This window comes from Mirounga leonina, unplaced genomic scaffold (assembly GCF_011800145.1).
Source record: "Mirounga leonina isolate KUSES-001 unplaced genomic scaffold, KU_Mleo_1.0 Mir_268, whole genome shotgun sequence".
Lineage (NCBI taxonomy): Eukaryota > Metazoa > Chordata > Mammalia > Carnivora > Phocidae > Mirounga > Mirounga leonina.
The window spans coordinates 4,085,981-4,101,916 of record NW_023270649.1 but is presented as its reverse complement, the minus strand read 5'-3'; positions in this window follow the sequence as shown (position 1 = coordinate 4,101,916).

Genomic DNA, 15,936 nt, shown 5'->3' with positions numbered 1-15,936 from the left:
TCATAACCCTGAGATCATGACCTGGGCTGAAATCAAGAGCGGGACACCCAACTGATTGAGCCCCCTAGGTGCCCCCATATGTCATTTTAATGGTCATATCATGCATGTGCCTCCATCCAGTTAAAGGCTCTTCTTTGTTGCTGTTTTTGAAAACAGCTTTATTCCTTTTTTATTGTAATTAAACATGTTATTTTGAGATAATTAGACCTAGAGTTTCGAGAAATAAGAGATGTCACATGTACCACGTATATAGTTTCCTACAATAGTAATATTTTGCAAAAGTGTAGTACAACATCACAACCAGGATATGGATATTGATACAGTCAAGATGTATCATATTTCCATCACCACCAAGAAATCTCATGTTAGCCATCAAGAGTTGGATGCTCTACCAACTGGGCCAGCCAGACACCCCTCATGGTGGTTTTAATTTGCATTTCTGGAATAGCTAATAAAGTTGAACATTTTTTCATGTTCTTATTTGCCATATTTTCACTTCTTCAGTGAAATGTCCATGTATGTCTCCTGAACTTAGTCTCATTGGATTGTTTGCTTTTCACTGTTGTTTTGAGGGTTCTTTATATCTTCTAGATACAAGTGTTTTGTCAGATATATGGTTTACAAATATTTTCTCCCACTCTATAGCTTGTCTTTTTACCCTTTAATAGGATCTTCCACAAAGCCAAAGTTTTGTATCTTGACCAAGACTAATTTATCAATGATTTCTTTTATGGTTTGTGCTTTTGGTGTCACACCTAAGAATGGTTTTATTTCTTCCTTTCTGACCTGTCTTTTACTTTCTTATTGCACTAACTAGAACTACCAGCAAGTTGGGTAAGATGATGAGAGTGGACATTTTTGCCTTGTTTCTCTATCTTAGGGCAAAACATTCAGATTTGCACCATTAACTATCCTGTTAGCTGCAAGTATATAGCTGTCCTTTATCCAGCTGAGAAAGTTTCCCTCTGTTTCTGCTTTTCTGAGATATTTATCACAGATGGATGCCGATCTGTCTTTTAATTGGTATATTTAGACCATTTACATTTAATATAATTTTTGATATGTTAGTGCTTAATTATGCCACTTTTTTTTTTAACCTGTTTTTCATTTCTCTGTTTTCTATCTCCTGCCTTCCTGTGGGTTACTTGAAGTTTATTTAGAATCTCATTTTAGTTTATCTACAGTGATTTTACTGTGTCTTTTTGTATAACTTTTTGGTGGTTTCTCTAGATATTATATATTCATAACTATCCCACAGTCTACTTTTTTTTTTTTTTAAGATTTTATTTATTTATTTGACAGAAAGAGACACAGCAAGAGAGGGAACACAAGCAGGGGGAGTGGGAGAGGGAGAAGCAGGCTTCCCGCTGAGCAGGGAGCCCGATGCAGGGCTCGATCCCAGGACTCTGGGATCATGACCTGAGCAGAAGGCAGACACTTAACGACTGAGCCACCCAGGCGCCCCTCCCACCATCTACTGATGTCTCCATTTTATCAGTTTTAGTATACAAACTTTGTCTCCCTTCACCTTCTCCCTTTTATATTAAAATTATCTTAAGTATTTTTTCAGCAGACACCAAGAATGACATCAGACAATGTTCTGGTTTTTGCTTCAATCCTCAAATATAATTTAGAAAACTCAAGGGGAAAAAATATTTACCCATATTTTTGCGTATTGTATTTTTTCCTTCCTGATGTCCTAAGATTTCTTCTTTTACCATTTCCCTTTTATTTAGAGAATTTATTTTAGCCATTATTTGATGTAGGCCTGCTAATGACAGATTCTCTTAGATTTCCTTCATCTGAGAATGTCTTAATTACCTTTCTATTCCTGAAGGATATTTTCACTCAATATAGAAATCTGCATTGACAGCGTTTTTTTTTTTCTTTCATTATCTGAAAAATATTGTGCCACTTTCAAATGGCCTTCATGGTTTCTTGTGAGAAATCTGCTGTCATTTGATTTTTTTTTTTTTTTCACCTCATGGGTAAGTTGCTTTTTTGTTTTTTGGGTGTTTTTAAATTTTTTAGTGTGTGTGTGTGTGTGTGTGTGTGTGTGTGTGTGTAGCTACTTTCAAGATTTTTCCTCCTGCGTGTTTAGCTTACTTTCAGAAGTTTAATTAAGATGTGTCTTGGCATGGATTTAATGGGGTTCATCCTCTTTGGTGTTCATTCAGCTTCTTGAATTATTCTATGTTCAAACTGGAGAAATTTTCAGCCATTATTTCTTTTAAGATTTTTTTCAGCCCCTTGTCTCTTATCCTACAGAGAATTTGCCAGATAGTGATATCTCTAATTGGGAAATGCAGCTCACATAGTACAGACAAAGAAAGAGTCTGGTCTCTTCTTGGCTACACCTGTGTTAATCTTATATGGTCCTCATACATAAAATATTTTGCTATGTCACCTTAGTCTTCTCTTGCTAATTTTTGAAGGTCTTAACTAATAAGATTACTCATTAATTTCAGATGGACTTTAGAAAAAATTACATGTTCCTAAAAATATCCATTGAGGGTTTTTACTGTCATTATATAAATCTACAACATATTTGGAAATTTTTCCAAATGGAAATAATTAAAATATTCATATTTTGAATCCTGAAACATGTGTTTTTGTTTGTACAAGTCTAATTTTATATTGCTTAGTGAAGTTTTTTTATTATTCTAGATAGGTTTTAATATATTTCCTATTAAGGTTATGTCTAGATTTTTTTTTGTTTTAATTTCTATTGGGATAGGCCCTTTTTAGATAATATTTTAAAACTAGTTGTTTCTTGTGCTTAGGAGAACTGCTGTTTTATTATATTTATTTTGTATTCAGCCATGTATTAATATTTCTAATTAATACTATTTGTTTTTCAGTAGGATTCAATATTTTTTCAGAATATTCTATATATTTCCTGCTTCCTACTACAGATTCCCAAAATTCAGCTACAAAACAGATTAACGTATATTTTGAAAGATGCCTAGTAAACATCAGTGCCCATTGTCAATAATTTTAGCAAATGCCACATTTTACTTTCCCACCTGTTGATTCAAAATTTCACCATATCATATTAAAGGCTTAGAGAAGTCTTCCATTAAACAGCCTTGCTTAACCTCACTTAAGGCAGTGTTCTCCATTTATAAGTCATACATATCAAAAACTCATGAGAAATGCATAGAAGTCTTGCATGAATTGTACTTAGGAGACAAAGCATTTATCTTCTTAAAATATAAAGAAATCTCACTGTAGTTCAAAGATGAACTCCCCAGTAATTCAAGGGGCAACTAACAGAAGTAATGCGAATGACCACCACACCATTTTCACCCATCAAATTAACAAACCAAACCATGGTGGTATCAAGTTGCCTTTTTTTCTGACATTCCATTAGATGGAGTGCAAAGAACTGATTTGCACTGAAATTTGAATTCTTTATAATTGCTTATGATTCTGGTTGCCCAGCCTCGGATGAGGAACCATCTGCCTTGCATTCTGCTCTATGAGCAGTTTGCCTCATCAATCTGTCAGCTCCATTGCCTTAGCAGGGATCTCTCTGTTGTTACAATTCTATTCTCTGATGCTTGCCTGGACTGATTGCTTTCCAGAGGTCAAGCAAACATATGGGTTATTTTACTGGTTCAAATGCCCACTGGGTGTTAAGATGAAAGTTTTGCAGCACTCTAGGTGCATGGACTAGGTGGATGTAGATCATTTTCTAGCTATCAATACCATGAAAAAGTGTTGTAAGAATTATAGAGAGATAAAGACAGCTAATAATTTCCTATTTGTGGGTTGGTTGGAAATGATAGACCTCTATGGAGGAAGCACCATGGTGCCAATTCAGAGCCCCCATTTTTTCTAAGCACCATTGGCAATGAACAGGATATACCCTTTCTTTCTTTCTGGAAGACAATACGTGAAGAGGTATAAAAATATCCATGGCTTTTGGCCCATAGTTAATTACCCAGAAAAATATTCAGAGATGTCAACCATAATTTAGGTCAAGAAAATTCATAACCAAATTACCTAAAATAGCCAGGAGAAACTCCATGATGCTCAGTAGTAGGGAAATAATTATAAAATGTATAAACATGATAAAACATATAAATTATGATATATGCAGAGGTTATATAATTATATAGATCAGGGGTCAGCAAACTCTTTCTGTAAGAAGCCAAAAAGTGAAAATTTCAGGCTTTGAGGGTCACATAGTCTCCATCACAATTACCTAACTGCCTTTGTGGGGCAAAAAAAGGCCATGTCAATACATAAATGAATGACATGGCTCTGTTCCAATAAGACTTTATTTATGGACACTGAAAGGGGAATTTTATATCATTTTCATGTGTCATGAACAGTTATTCTTATTTTGATTTTTCAAGCCATTCGATTTCAGTGTGAAAACTACCCTTAACATGTGGGCTTTGTGAAAACAGATGGTGGTCAATAATTTGGCCCATGAGTTCTACTTTACTGACTCCCAATATAACTAATAAAATCACATTTTGAAACACTATTTTACATGGGGAAATGCTCACAATATAATATCAAATTTTTTAAAAAGGAGAATCTAAAACCATTATTGTGTATGCCCCCATTTTGTAAAAATAAGGAATATAAAAAGGACTTGAAAGAAATACCCAAAAATGTTAAAATGTTTTTCTCTGTAGGGTGGTCTTTGAATGATTTTTATTCCCTTTGTATGCTTTTCTTTGTTTGCTGAGTGTTTTAAAATGAGTGAGCATTATTTTTATAATAAGAAACAGTACTTTGGAAAATAGTATTCTAAAAAAAATTTTCTCAAGCTGGTTCTTTCTTCTCCTCTTTTAAAGATACATTTTCCATATTTTGAAATTTATTTCCTTTCCATCATTTGTTTCCTTCTTTCAGGGATGTTTGTCTTCTATTTTGAGAACATTCCTCATTTTTTCCCTTTCCCCATCTCCCTCCCCATGATCTTTCTCATGTATGACATTTTTCAAAGTTCTATTTTGAGCCAAAAGGGAGAAAATATTAAACATATTCATTATATTGGAAATGAAGGTAGAAAAGTATACTGTGCTTTCAAGCCCCACTGATTTAATTTTAATGTTTTGTGAATCAAGAGATTCCTCAATGGTGTGACCATGACATTTTCAGTGGAAAATTTAATCGTACCAAAAATGATTAAAAATAGATCTTTTCATAATGGATACTGAGCCCTTCTTAGACCATTGGGCCAAGGTTCCCTTCTCCTAGGGGCAGGAAGAATGGCTTTATGCAGCTTAATGGGCTTTATGCGCATTTCTCATTTTGCTCATGAGGAACACACCAGGACTACCCATCTAACCTGAGTAGATGGGTATTAAAAAGATCCTATCTTTTTAATGTGATCATCACTGTCCTTCTGCAGACGTTCTGCCATCACATCGGCCAGGAAAAGGAGGCAACATGGCCACCACGCTGTGTGGCTCTCTATTCCAAACCCATCTGCATCTCAATCTCACTGCTCTAGGGGAAGTCCTATGAGAGTATTTTTCACATTCAGTCTGAGGATAGACTCATGGGTCAGACAGGTATACCTGGAGCATCTTGAAGTTGTCCAGTGGAATGACATAGCTGGTTATCCCCCTCACAAATCTTTTTATGAGTACCTGCTTTGCAACACATACTCTTCTAAAGGCTAGAAATTCAGGGATGGAGAAGATGGACAATGCAGCTGCCCGCCTCATGCAAGCACACTCTCTAGAGTGGCCTGGAATTAACCGTAATCAATAAGGGGATTGTGGGCTCAAATTGGAGAAGCAGCAGTACAGTTGGCATTGAGAGTTGAGGAACTCACATAAATAGAAGAACAGGCCACGTGTCCACGATTGTGCCAGAAAAAGTGTCGAGAGGATTGCAAATGAGGGAGGATGTTGGGAGTCCATTCTTGATGACCAGACACTTGGTATGGTGCTTCTTGGGAAAACCATGCATTGTAGGTCCCCTGCAGAATGGTCTAGTCCCAGGTCTTTCATGCCGTTGTAGAGGGGAAGCCACGAAGGAGGAAACAATAGGGCTCTGCAGGAATAGTTCATTCCAAAGAGTTTATACCACCTCACCCCATATCATGTGCTAGGCCTTCCTTAGCACTTCACATGCACTTTCTCACTGACTTGTCCAAGCAACCATATGGGGTTAGTATTGGCTTTACCCCATCTGTATTAGTCAGGGTGGGCCAGAGAAATAGAACAAATAGGATATGTGGATGGGTGGGTGCATGGAGGACTGGGTGGGTGGGTGGATGGATGGATAGATAGATTTATTACAGGAATTGGCTCACACAGTGATGCAGACAGGGAAGTCCCATGATCTGCTGTCTGCAAGCTGGAGAACCAGGTGGTATTGCCTGAATGTATGAAATTCATATATTAAAATCCTAACCAACAGTGTGATAGTATTAGGAGGTGTGATCCTTGGGAGGTGATTAGGTCTTGAGGATGGAGCCCTCATGAGTGGGATTTGTGTCCTTATAAAGGAGACCTTACAGAGCCCCCTCACCCTTTCTGCCACATGAGAATATAGCAAGAAGCCTCAGGCTATGCACTAGGAAAAGGGCTCTCTCCAGATCTCTGCCATGCTTGGACGTAGACTTCCCATAACTGAGAAATAAATTTTTGTTACTTATACCCAGTTTGCAGTATTTTGTTAGAGCAGCCTGAATGACTAAGACCCCAAGAAAGCCAGTGTTGTACTTCAGTCCAAGTGCTAAGGCCTGATAACCCCAAGCACTGGTATCCAGCAGGAGCACATGGATGTCTCAGCTCAACAGAGAGAGTGAATTTGGTCTTCTTTGCCTTTTTGTTCTACCCAGGTCCTCAGTGCACTGCGTGATGCCCACTCACATTGGTGTGGAGCACATGTTTCCTTCAGTCTGTGGATTCAAATGCTAGTCTCTTTCAAAAACACCCTCACAGACACACCCAGAAGTATCGTTTCACCAGCTCTCTGGGCATCCCTTAGCTCAGTCATGTTGACATATAAAATTAACTGTCACACCATCCTGGACATGAAGGAAACGAGTCCTGGAAAGAAAAACAAACTTATCCTTGTTCACACAGCTGCTTAGCTGTGGAGCCAGAACCCAGGTCTACTATGGCTGCTCCAATCCATGTTTGCATGGATTGCATTCCTATGTCATAAGAATGACATAACCCATGACTTTGCAATGTGAATCAAACACTCTCTCAATCCCATTTCTCCATTAGAATATATTTCAGTCCAATCTATTGATCTTAAATTGTTAGTGCATGACAAGTGTGAATGGTAGTTAGGCTATTTATTTAATGCTGAAATGTCTCTTATTAAAAAGGCATGTTCTAATGGCATAAGGACCTCTATGTTAAAAATAAGGGAGAACAAATGTAAGAAGGAAAGCAGATAAGAATATCCTTTTGCCCATGAAGCTTGCCTACCTTAACGGAGAAACTTACTGGACTTTTAAAATGAGCACTGATTTCCAACATGCAGCTTGGCTTTAGAAAGGGTCTTTCCTGACCTTGGCGATTTTGCCTTGATATAAGTGGAGTGCCTTGATATAAATTGATAGAGGGAATTGACATGAACCATGGTCACGAGTATAAAGCTTCCACCAGCATGCAGTTGTGATGAATTCCATCTCTGCCAGAGTAGCTTCTCGTGACTCCCGTCCTGAGGAATGTTTGCAGGGTCTCTCATTTAACAGGAGGAATGAGTTCCACTGGAGTCTTAGCAAACCAATCATGTCTGACTCTACCGTGTTCAAGGGCTGATGCTTGCCCCTGAAGTCATCATCAACCCACGGGGGTCACATTTCTTCCCTTCAGTCTCAGTGCTTATGATCATTCAGGACGATAAAAACCTTAGTGGGCTGTGGTTGCTCAGAACCTCCAGGACTCAGAAGAAAGAAAATCAAATCTCCATGCCCAACCCGGAAACTGGCTGACAGCTGGGAGTGGAATGTATTTACTCCCACTGGGTGATAAGAAGGACAGCTATATAAGTGTGAGTGTTTTCTCCCCTTACATAATAAGTTGCTTGATGTGGAACCCGTCTTGACTGTGCTCCCGAAAACACTTTGCAGAGCTGTCACATCACCTTGCAGTTGGATCCTCCAATCTCCAGAAATTCACCTAAAAAACCTAGATGAATCCTCGATCAATAAAGAAAATGCAACAACACAAAAAGGACAAGGAGAAGAAACCTTTTGTCAACCTCACATTGTGCTTTTGGCTACTTCCTTCTGAACTGATGCCCAGGCTGCTTTGTGGACATCAAGGGCACGCAGATTGTTCAATAAGAAGGGCCCTGCGTTGCCATGGCAAAACGGGAAGCATCCACAATGTCACAGAGCTTGTTGGCAGCTCTGTGGTAAACAAAGCGGTTAAGGCCAGCGTTTTTGCCAACAGAAGTCAACCTCTTAAAGCTGAGGACAGTGTCCTGAAGCATATGAAAGAAATTGACAAAAGGAAGGAAGGAAGGAGGGAGGGAGGGAGGGAAGAATGGATGGAAGGAAGGAAGGAAGGAAGAGAGAGAGAGAGAAAGAAGGAAGGAGGGAGGGAGGGAGGAAGGAAGGAAGGAAGGAAGGAAGAAAGAAAGGAAGACCAAAGAGAAAAAGTACCTATGGATATAGGGGTCAACATATTCCATTACATGGGTTCTCAATGGGGGTCAATTTTACCCTCCATGAACATTTAGCAATTCAGGAGTCGTTTTTGGTTATCACAGATGGGGAGAAGGTGATGGTGGTACTAGTGGGTCACAATATAATGCACGAGACCGCTCCCTACAAAAAAAACGACTACCTAGCCCCAAACATCAGTAGTGACAAGGTTGAAAAACCAGCGCTCTCTGCAACGAAGAGCTTTTCATGAGACCCTCCATAAGAAATCTGACCTGTGAAAATCTCTTCCCTGTAAATCCATGCCACAGTGGCCAAAACAAAAGACTTTTGGCTGGATATTTTAAAAAGTTAAGAAAACAAATAAAAAAATAAAATGTTGCACTGATGTCAACTCCCGGAATAGTAGAGAAGTCTCCTGAAAGATTTCGCTACACTGAAGACACGCAAAGCCCCCCAAAATATGGAGTCAACTGAATGACCCAGCTCACGAGGACACAGGCAAATCAGTTGGTAAGATATGTCTATCTCTGAAGTTCCCTTGCAGAGTCTGGGAAGGAAGACGTGTGTGTCGAGCTTCTGTCTGAGGAGGGAAGCTCACAGACAAGAGCCAGGCTGAGACTGCAGGTCATCTCCTGTCTGATTAGCAGCTGTGAACACCTTCTGCAGGCCTGATCTCCATACTCACCATCACTGTGGGATGCTTCTAGGTGACACCAGCCACTTAGCCTGGGATCCCAACCCTGCAGCATGGCTCATATCCAGTGATTTCTGTACGATGGCCCATGTCTGTGTCACACAGCCGGATGCTGCATTTCATGGTGCCCTTGTCATGCTTCCCCTGCTCACCTTGATGGGGCAGCTTCTCTTCAACCTTGCACAGACCCACGGTCATCATCTGGCTGCTGTCTCAACTATCCTATGACTGAGAGCCTGTTGGTTCCTGAGGGCATGGCTTTAATGAAGGTAGATGAATGCTACTCCAGAATTTTGTGCGCAAGTCTCCTTTTCTATGTGAGAACTGAGTAGAAATGTGGTAGAAAATCCATGGTGGGTTTTGTCTCCCTCTCATATGGTGCATCATTTCATATCACCTTGGTTGGATGAAGGATGCTGTGCTAAATCTCTGCTTTGGCTGCTAGCCAAGCAAAGGACAATCTTGTTTTTGGTGTTTACTCTTGTTACTATTTAACCAAGGCGTCTTGACACTGATTTTTTTTTTTAAGTCAGTGTATGGCCTCTGCCATCTTTCAGGTGACATAATTATTTATGAAACCAGTTCACTGGGAAATGTGCCTCTCAGTAAATCCCTCTCAGGAACAGAGAAAATAGCTCTTGATTATCCACAACATGACTATCCTAGAACATACAAGTAGTATCCATCTTAGGAATTGACTGCATCTTATCTAAAGGAGACAAGTCATTGGTGGAAGGATGGGTTATCATTGGAGAGCCATTATATTGAATTGAATGCTAGTCCATGCAACTCAGAAAGGTGGTTAAACAATCTTACTGGTTCAAAACCGGTCCTGCCTGGCATCATTTCAGAAGTTGCCACTTATTACAACCTAAAATTTATAATTTGGGGACTAATAGACATATTTAAATCAACTGCCATTGTTTTCTTGAGGAGTGACATGGGTGCCTGACATTCATATTCTAATGTTCTAATGTAATATGTGTGACTTTGAGAAGCTACCATCTCCTGCATAACTTTGTTTAGATTTTAGAATTGGTAAATCAAAGCAGAAGTCATAACCCCTTGCATCCCTTGCAACGATGCTTATTATACTTATCATTTCTCCTTGAGTTTTGTTCCAGTAAAAATGGTTCATCTTTGTTGTTGATGAATGTTGTCTTCCTCAGTCTGTCTACTCTGACTGGTCCCTTCCATCTAGGCTGGCCTCACTGCACATCCCTTCCTCCCGCTCCTCACAGGAAGTCTCTTCCTGTCCATTCAGGCCTAATGCTAAGATTTTCATTTCAGCAGCTTTCTCCTTAATGTTTGGACTCCTGTAACTTTCACTTTTCTGTTTCCTCTGCCCCATCATTTCTTGAACCTTGGCTAAAAGTCCAACTTGCCTCTCCAGCACTAACTGCTGAATATTTTGGAGGGATTGGTATCATACCACTTTATTCACCTCTAACTTACATGTACCCCAAAGGCCATCAGCAATCCTGACAGAACTCTGGCCCTTCTGTGCTCCTCCAAAGAATAGTGCCAAATCCTCATCCCCTTTGCTCAGGGTACTCAAGTCCTTTTTTGTCTCCCTGTTTTTATCCCAGTAGGATGTATCCCCTACTTCAGAGAGAATAGAGAATCTATGGGGATGAGCTGCTTAGTGCTCTAACACTATACTTGTCCTTATAAACTCTGTTGGGATGTTCCACTTAATGCTTTGCCACTGTGCCTGTCCTTATAGATTCTGTTGGGATGAGCTGCTTAATGCTTTGCTACTAAGCATTGTCCTTTTCCATGACCTACTGTTCCCACCTTCAGTTCTCCCCTCTGATCCCATGCATGAATTATCTGTCCTTTGGTGAAATAACTTGAGTAGAGAGAGAAGAAAACCTGCATACCAGGTCTGAGGAAGGAGAGGGTAGGAAACGGGAAGGCAAAATATTGATTACCCTCCTGAGAATATTGGTGGGAGAGAAAGACCAAAGCAGCTAGAAAGGATGTGGGACAGGGAGAGGGATAAGAGGCACAGTTGATACTGAACCTTAATTCTTATTTTCCACACCTCTAGTGAGGCTGCAAAAGCGCCAATCACTCTTCTGCCTAAGTGCTCAGCTAAATTCCTCCTGCTGTAAGAATATCTTGCATAATTTATAGGTTTTCACACTTAAAACATGGAGATTTCTGAGGTAAGACACAAGAAGAAATACTCACCTAAGCATGGCTGATAATGAGTTTTATATTTCTGACATCTCTCAAAGTGTGATGAAAGGTTGTATTTATATCTTGAAAAATGATCGCAAGGCCCTCAAAGAGAGTCTCCTTAACTTACTTGGGCTACATGCTATTTTATTTCCTTTCCTTCCTTTTTTTTTTCTTTTAAGGAAAGCATTCAGTGTTTTCATTGCTAAAGTATTGATGAGCAGGCTGTTTACTAAATAAACTCATAGAATGTGGGGCTAGAGGAGGTAATTATGAAAACATGACTGGAGACCAAAATATTCCTGTCTCGGTAGCTGCTGTGATTTCTTTATTGGAAACCAGAGAGTTTGCACGGGGATTTGCCAAGTGAGTTACATAGGGGACTCCACATACGGACATGATGGGGAAAGCCAGAAGTGGCTTCTGATTTTTCCCTTTGCTCTCAGTGGGTGAAGTACGTGGTATTCTTTCTTGAGGGTTTTCGGCAGTCATGGCACCCGTTACAGTTTTGTCAACTAAAACATTCCCGGGGTTGTTGACTCTGGCAAGTGCTCAGACAGTAACTCCCCTTTAGGTCTCTCAGATGAAGTAGTCACGGAGTTAATTGCCAAAACACAACTGATTTAAGCAAGTGCGCCTACAGCGCATCTTATCGTTGGGATGGAAACCTCCAATGATTTCCTTGACATTTTTAATTTAATTGTTTCTTTGAGGGAAACACAAAGCCTCCCCATACTCAGTGAGGGAACCAGTCGTCAAAGATGCCAACGGATAAATCCATCTGCCCGAAGACAGCCAGTCAGCCACACTCATGGGGCCCTTAGCGTGTGGAAAATACCACGTCTGCCTGTGGGGGTCTTTCAGGGAATCCGTGAATGGCGACCTCAGATGTTGACCGTCCTTGGGAGCAACTACACACACACACACCTTTCAGCCAAAGCACTGTTTCCAAAGGGTACAACTCAACAACCACAAACCTTGTTGTAAAAAACACAATGCCAATGGGCTGAGAGGCATAGCAGGGAACGGCCCAAGTCACCTGTGAGATTCAGTTGCTGAGACAGTCTTCAATCTGATGAAACCATCCTCTACAGTGTGGTTCCTTTACACCCTTAACATTGGGAAGCACAGACTGAGCCTTTTTTTTTTTAAGATTTTATTTATTTATTTATTTGAGAGCGAGACAGAGAGAGCACGAGCATGGGGAGAGGCAGAAAGAGGAGAGGGACAAGCAGATTCCCCAGTGAGCACGGAACATGACGCGGGGCTCGATCCCAGGACCCTAAGATCATGACCTGAGCCAAAGTCAGATGCTTAACTGACTGAGCCACCCAGGCGCCCCCAGACTGAGCCCTTTGCGTGCAAGTAGCTCAGTATTCCGACAGGACACTTGTACCACTTTCCCATGTATAGCCTTGAACTTGTCCAGCCCCTTGGTGCAGGAATCCAAGCTGCAAACCTCCTACAAGGACTCTGCCATTGCCTTTGCTTATGGTCACTTTGTCGAGGTCATCCCATTTAACTTGACTGACTTTATCCTGGATTCAGGTTGCTATCACCAGCCGGCATTTCATAATCACATCTCATGCCCTGGGGCAAAAATCATCGCTGGAAGGGAAAAAAAAAATAATGCACTACATCGCTGTGGGCCATGGCCAGATTTTAAGGGCAACGTTCACTGTATTGTGAGAGGGTACCAATATAAGAGATGATCCTAGCAGCTCAACATATTCATTTCCTCCCAGATCACAGGAATCTGATTTTTCAGTGGCTTGTTAAACAAATGAGATGTTTTATATCTTATAAAAAGGACCACTTCCCATATCATAAGCAAAGGCATCATGGAAAGAAAATATTTAGCATGCAGTTCTCATGTGAAACTCAAGATCCACTGGCTGTTTCAGGAACCTCCACTGTCCAATATTTATTAAGTGTCCACCACTAGGTTCTTTCCATCTGGAGAATGTCCCCTACCAGTCCACTCTCCATGTGCCCTGCGAGGCAACTTCACGTGCTGTTCTCTCCTAGCAAGAGCATCACGGTTCCCATCCCCACACCCATCTCTCTCGACTCTCTTGTCCTTCCCTCAGATCAGCTCTGTGCCCCCTCCGCCCCATCCTCCCACCCCTGTTCTTATTCCCAGATCAGCCTCCCTTTCTTATGCAAAGAGAGAGTAGTCATTTTCAGGAATAACCCTCCTTGCTTTCTCACATCTCCTGGAAGACGATGATCTTTACCTGCATGCTTTCTTACCTCCTGTCTCTGGAGAACACAGGACCAGAGATGAGAATCTCCCCATCTGCTCTGCAAACTCCATCACATCTCAGGATGCTCTCCGTCCTTCACCTCTTTCTCTCCCTTATAGCCAACCTTTCCAAGAATAGAGCATGTATAAATGAATGAATTCTCTGTGCTTCTCAACATACTTGCCAAATATCATCAATCAGTATCGTTCCAAATTTAGCACACCCACTGCTGGGCAAACATTCACAAGATTGTCTTTGCTCACATTCATGATTTCACCTCCTACCTATTCCTTAAAGCCACTGGCATCTGTTTTCAGAATTCACTATTCTTCATCTCCAGGTACCTTCAAGGTCAGTCATCAGTGATGACTTAATAATATCTTTGAGGTCATATTTCTATTTGATCTCTGTGAATGCATTATCACTGAATGGACATTAAAAAAAAAAGTTGTCTTCTCTGTTTTTAAAGGAGTGAATAGTTTCAAACTAAACCTCAGTTGTTCAAACAATATGCTCTTCTAGGACTCTTGTATTTGCTGAAGATCTGGCTGCAGAGGCAAATTCGGGCCTCTAAGAGAGAGTGAACAATGATCTATTCAGTGGTGTTTACCACAATCTCACCTTGTTCTGTATTTCAGGAGTGGGTGCCTAGGATATGACTGATTTTGGTCAGAGAAATTGTTTTATCAACCATAATATAGTTATATAATAAGGCTCTGTGTCAAACCTTTATGGTTGAACATAAAAGAAGCTTGCAGGAAACCCAAGAATTATTCAGATCCAGAGCCTGAGGGTTTTCACAGAGAAAACCGAAAATGAATGTGGTAAAGGTAGTGTGATTCAGACATTCACAGAGTTCCTACTGGGTCATGACCCTTGAACTGTGCACACAAGAAAGATGATCAAGCTCCTATAAACTTGCAGCCTGTTACTGGTGAGGCCCCCAAGGTGTCAAATAGATAAATACTAATATCTAAAGGTAACCTTCCATGAACAGAGGAGAGAGTTATATTTCCCTACAAGGTTTTTTCCTTCTGTCTCAGTATGGTGAACTGAAGGACACATAATAACTTAAAATGATTTTCAGAGACCATCTTCACACACATTTTTCTCTTATGTTCTTTGCTGCACGTTCTGCAGACTAAAAGACGTGAGTCTAAAAATAAAGACCCACAAAGATTCAATCACTACTATTCTTTTATTTAAAGCTCTGGACAATTACTGAGGAAAAAAACCCCCAGGGGATGAAAAATAGAGATTAGAAAAATCGAATAAGAAAGTCATTATGTACAATACATCATTTGGTATATGGCACTTCACGATCTTGAATTTTAATAATGAGTCAGAGAATAGTTAGGATTTTTACCGAGTATTATGATCCTGTAAAATTATTCCCATCAGGGCATTTTTGTAAGTACTTCAAAGATTAAATTGATATTTAAATATACCTTTCTAAAGCAGGTATTATTTCCTATATTTTCAAAAACGATTATGGTTGTCTAATTAACATTAGCCAATGATCAATATGGTCATCATTAATTGGAAAATTTTCTAAAATAATGCATGTAGATAATTGGGCAACAACAGAGTAATTTCTATTCATACCTAAAGAGTATTTAAATATCGACAAGGGTCTCATGCATATGTATGTACCTGAAAAGGTCAAGATGAGTCATAGTGTGGTACTGTACTTCTTGAGAATAGGTTGAAAAAAATGTGTGCGATGCCCTTCTCCAGCCTGTGGGTCTAGCAGATAAACTCAAGCAAAATACTGCCTACAACCTGAACCCAGAGGGAAATGTACTACCCTACTCTGGGCATCATTAATTCATTTATTTTTTTCATGCATGCATTACAAAAAAGTATATGTTGACTAAGGTACTGTGCTAAAGAATGATCCATGAAATACACAGCCCCTTGTTCCAAGCCACTTGCTGTCTCAAAAAAATAAGAAACAGATTAATAAGTGCATGAAGCAAAATCAGGTAAAATTTTTAAGAGAGGCAGAAGCAGGAATTCTTCATGTTCCCTAGTGTAACAATGGATCGTGATTGGAGAAGGCTGGGAGAAGTCAAATTTGGGGATGACTTGAGACAATGACTTTTAAGTTGCATTAGAAAGAAAAATGTGGGCACTGCCAAGTCTAACACGAAGTAGTGCATCTGATTAGCCACTAACTTCTGAAGTCCCAGGCCCAGGGGTTTGTC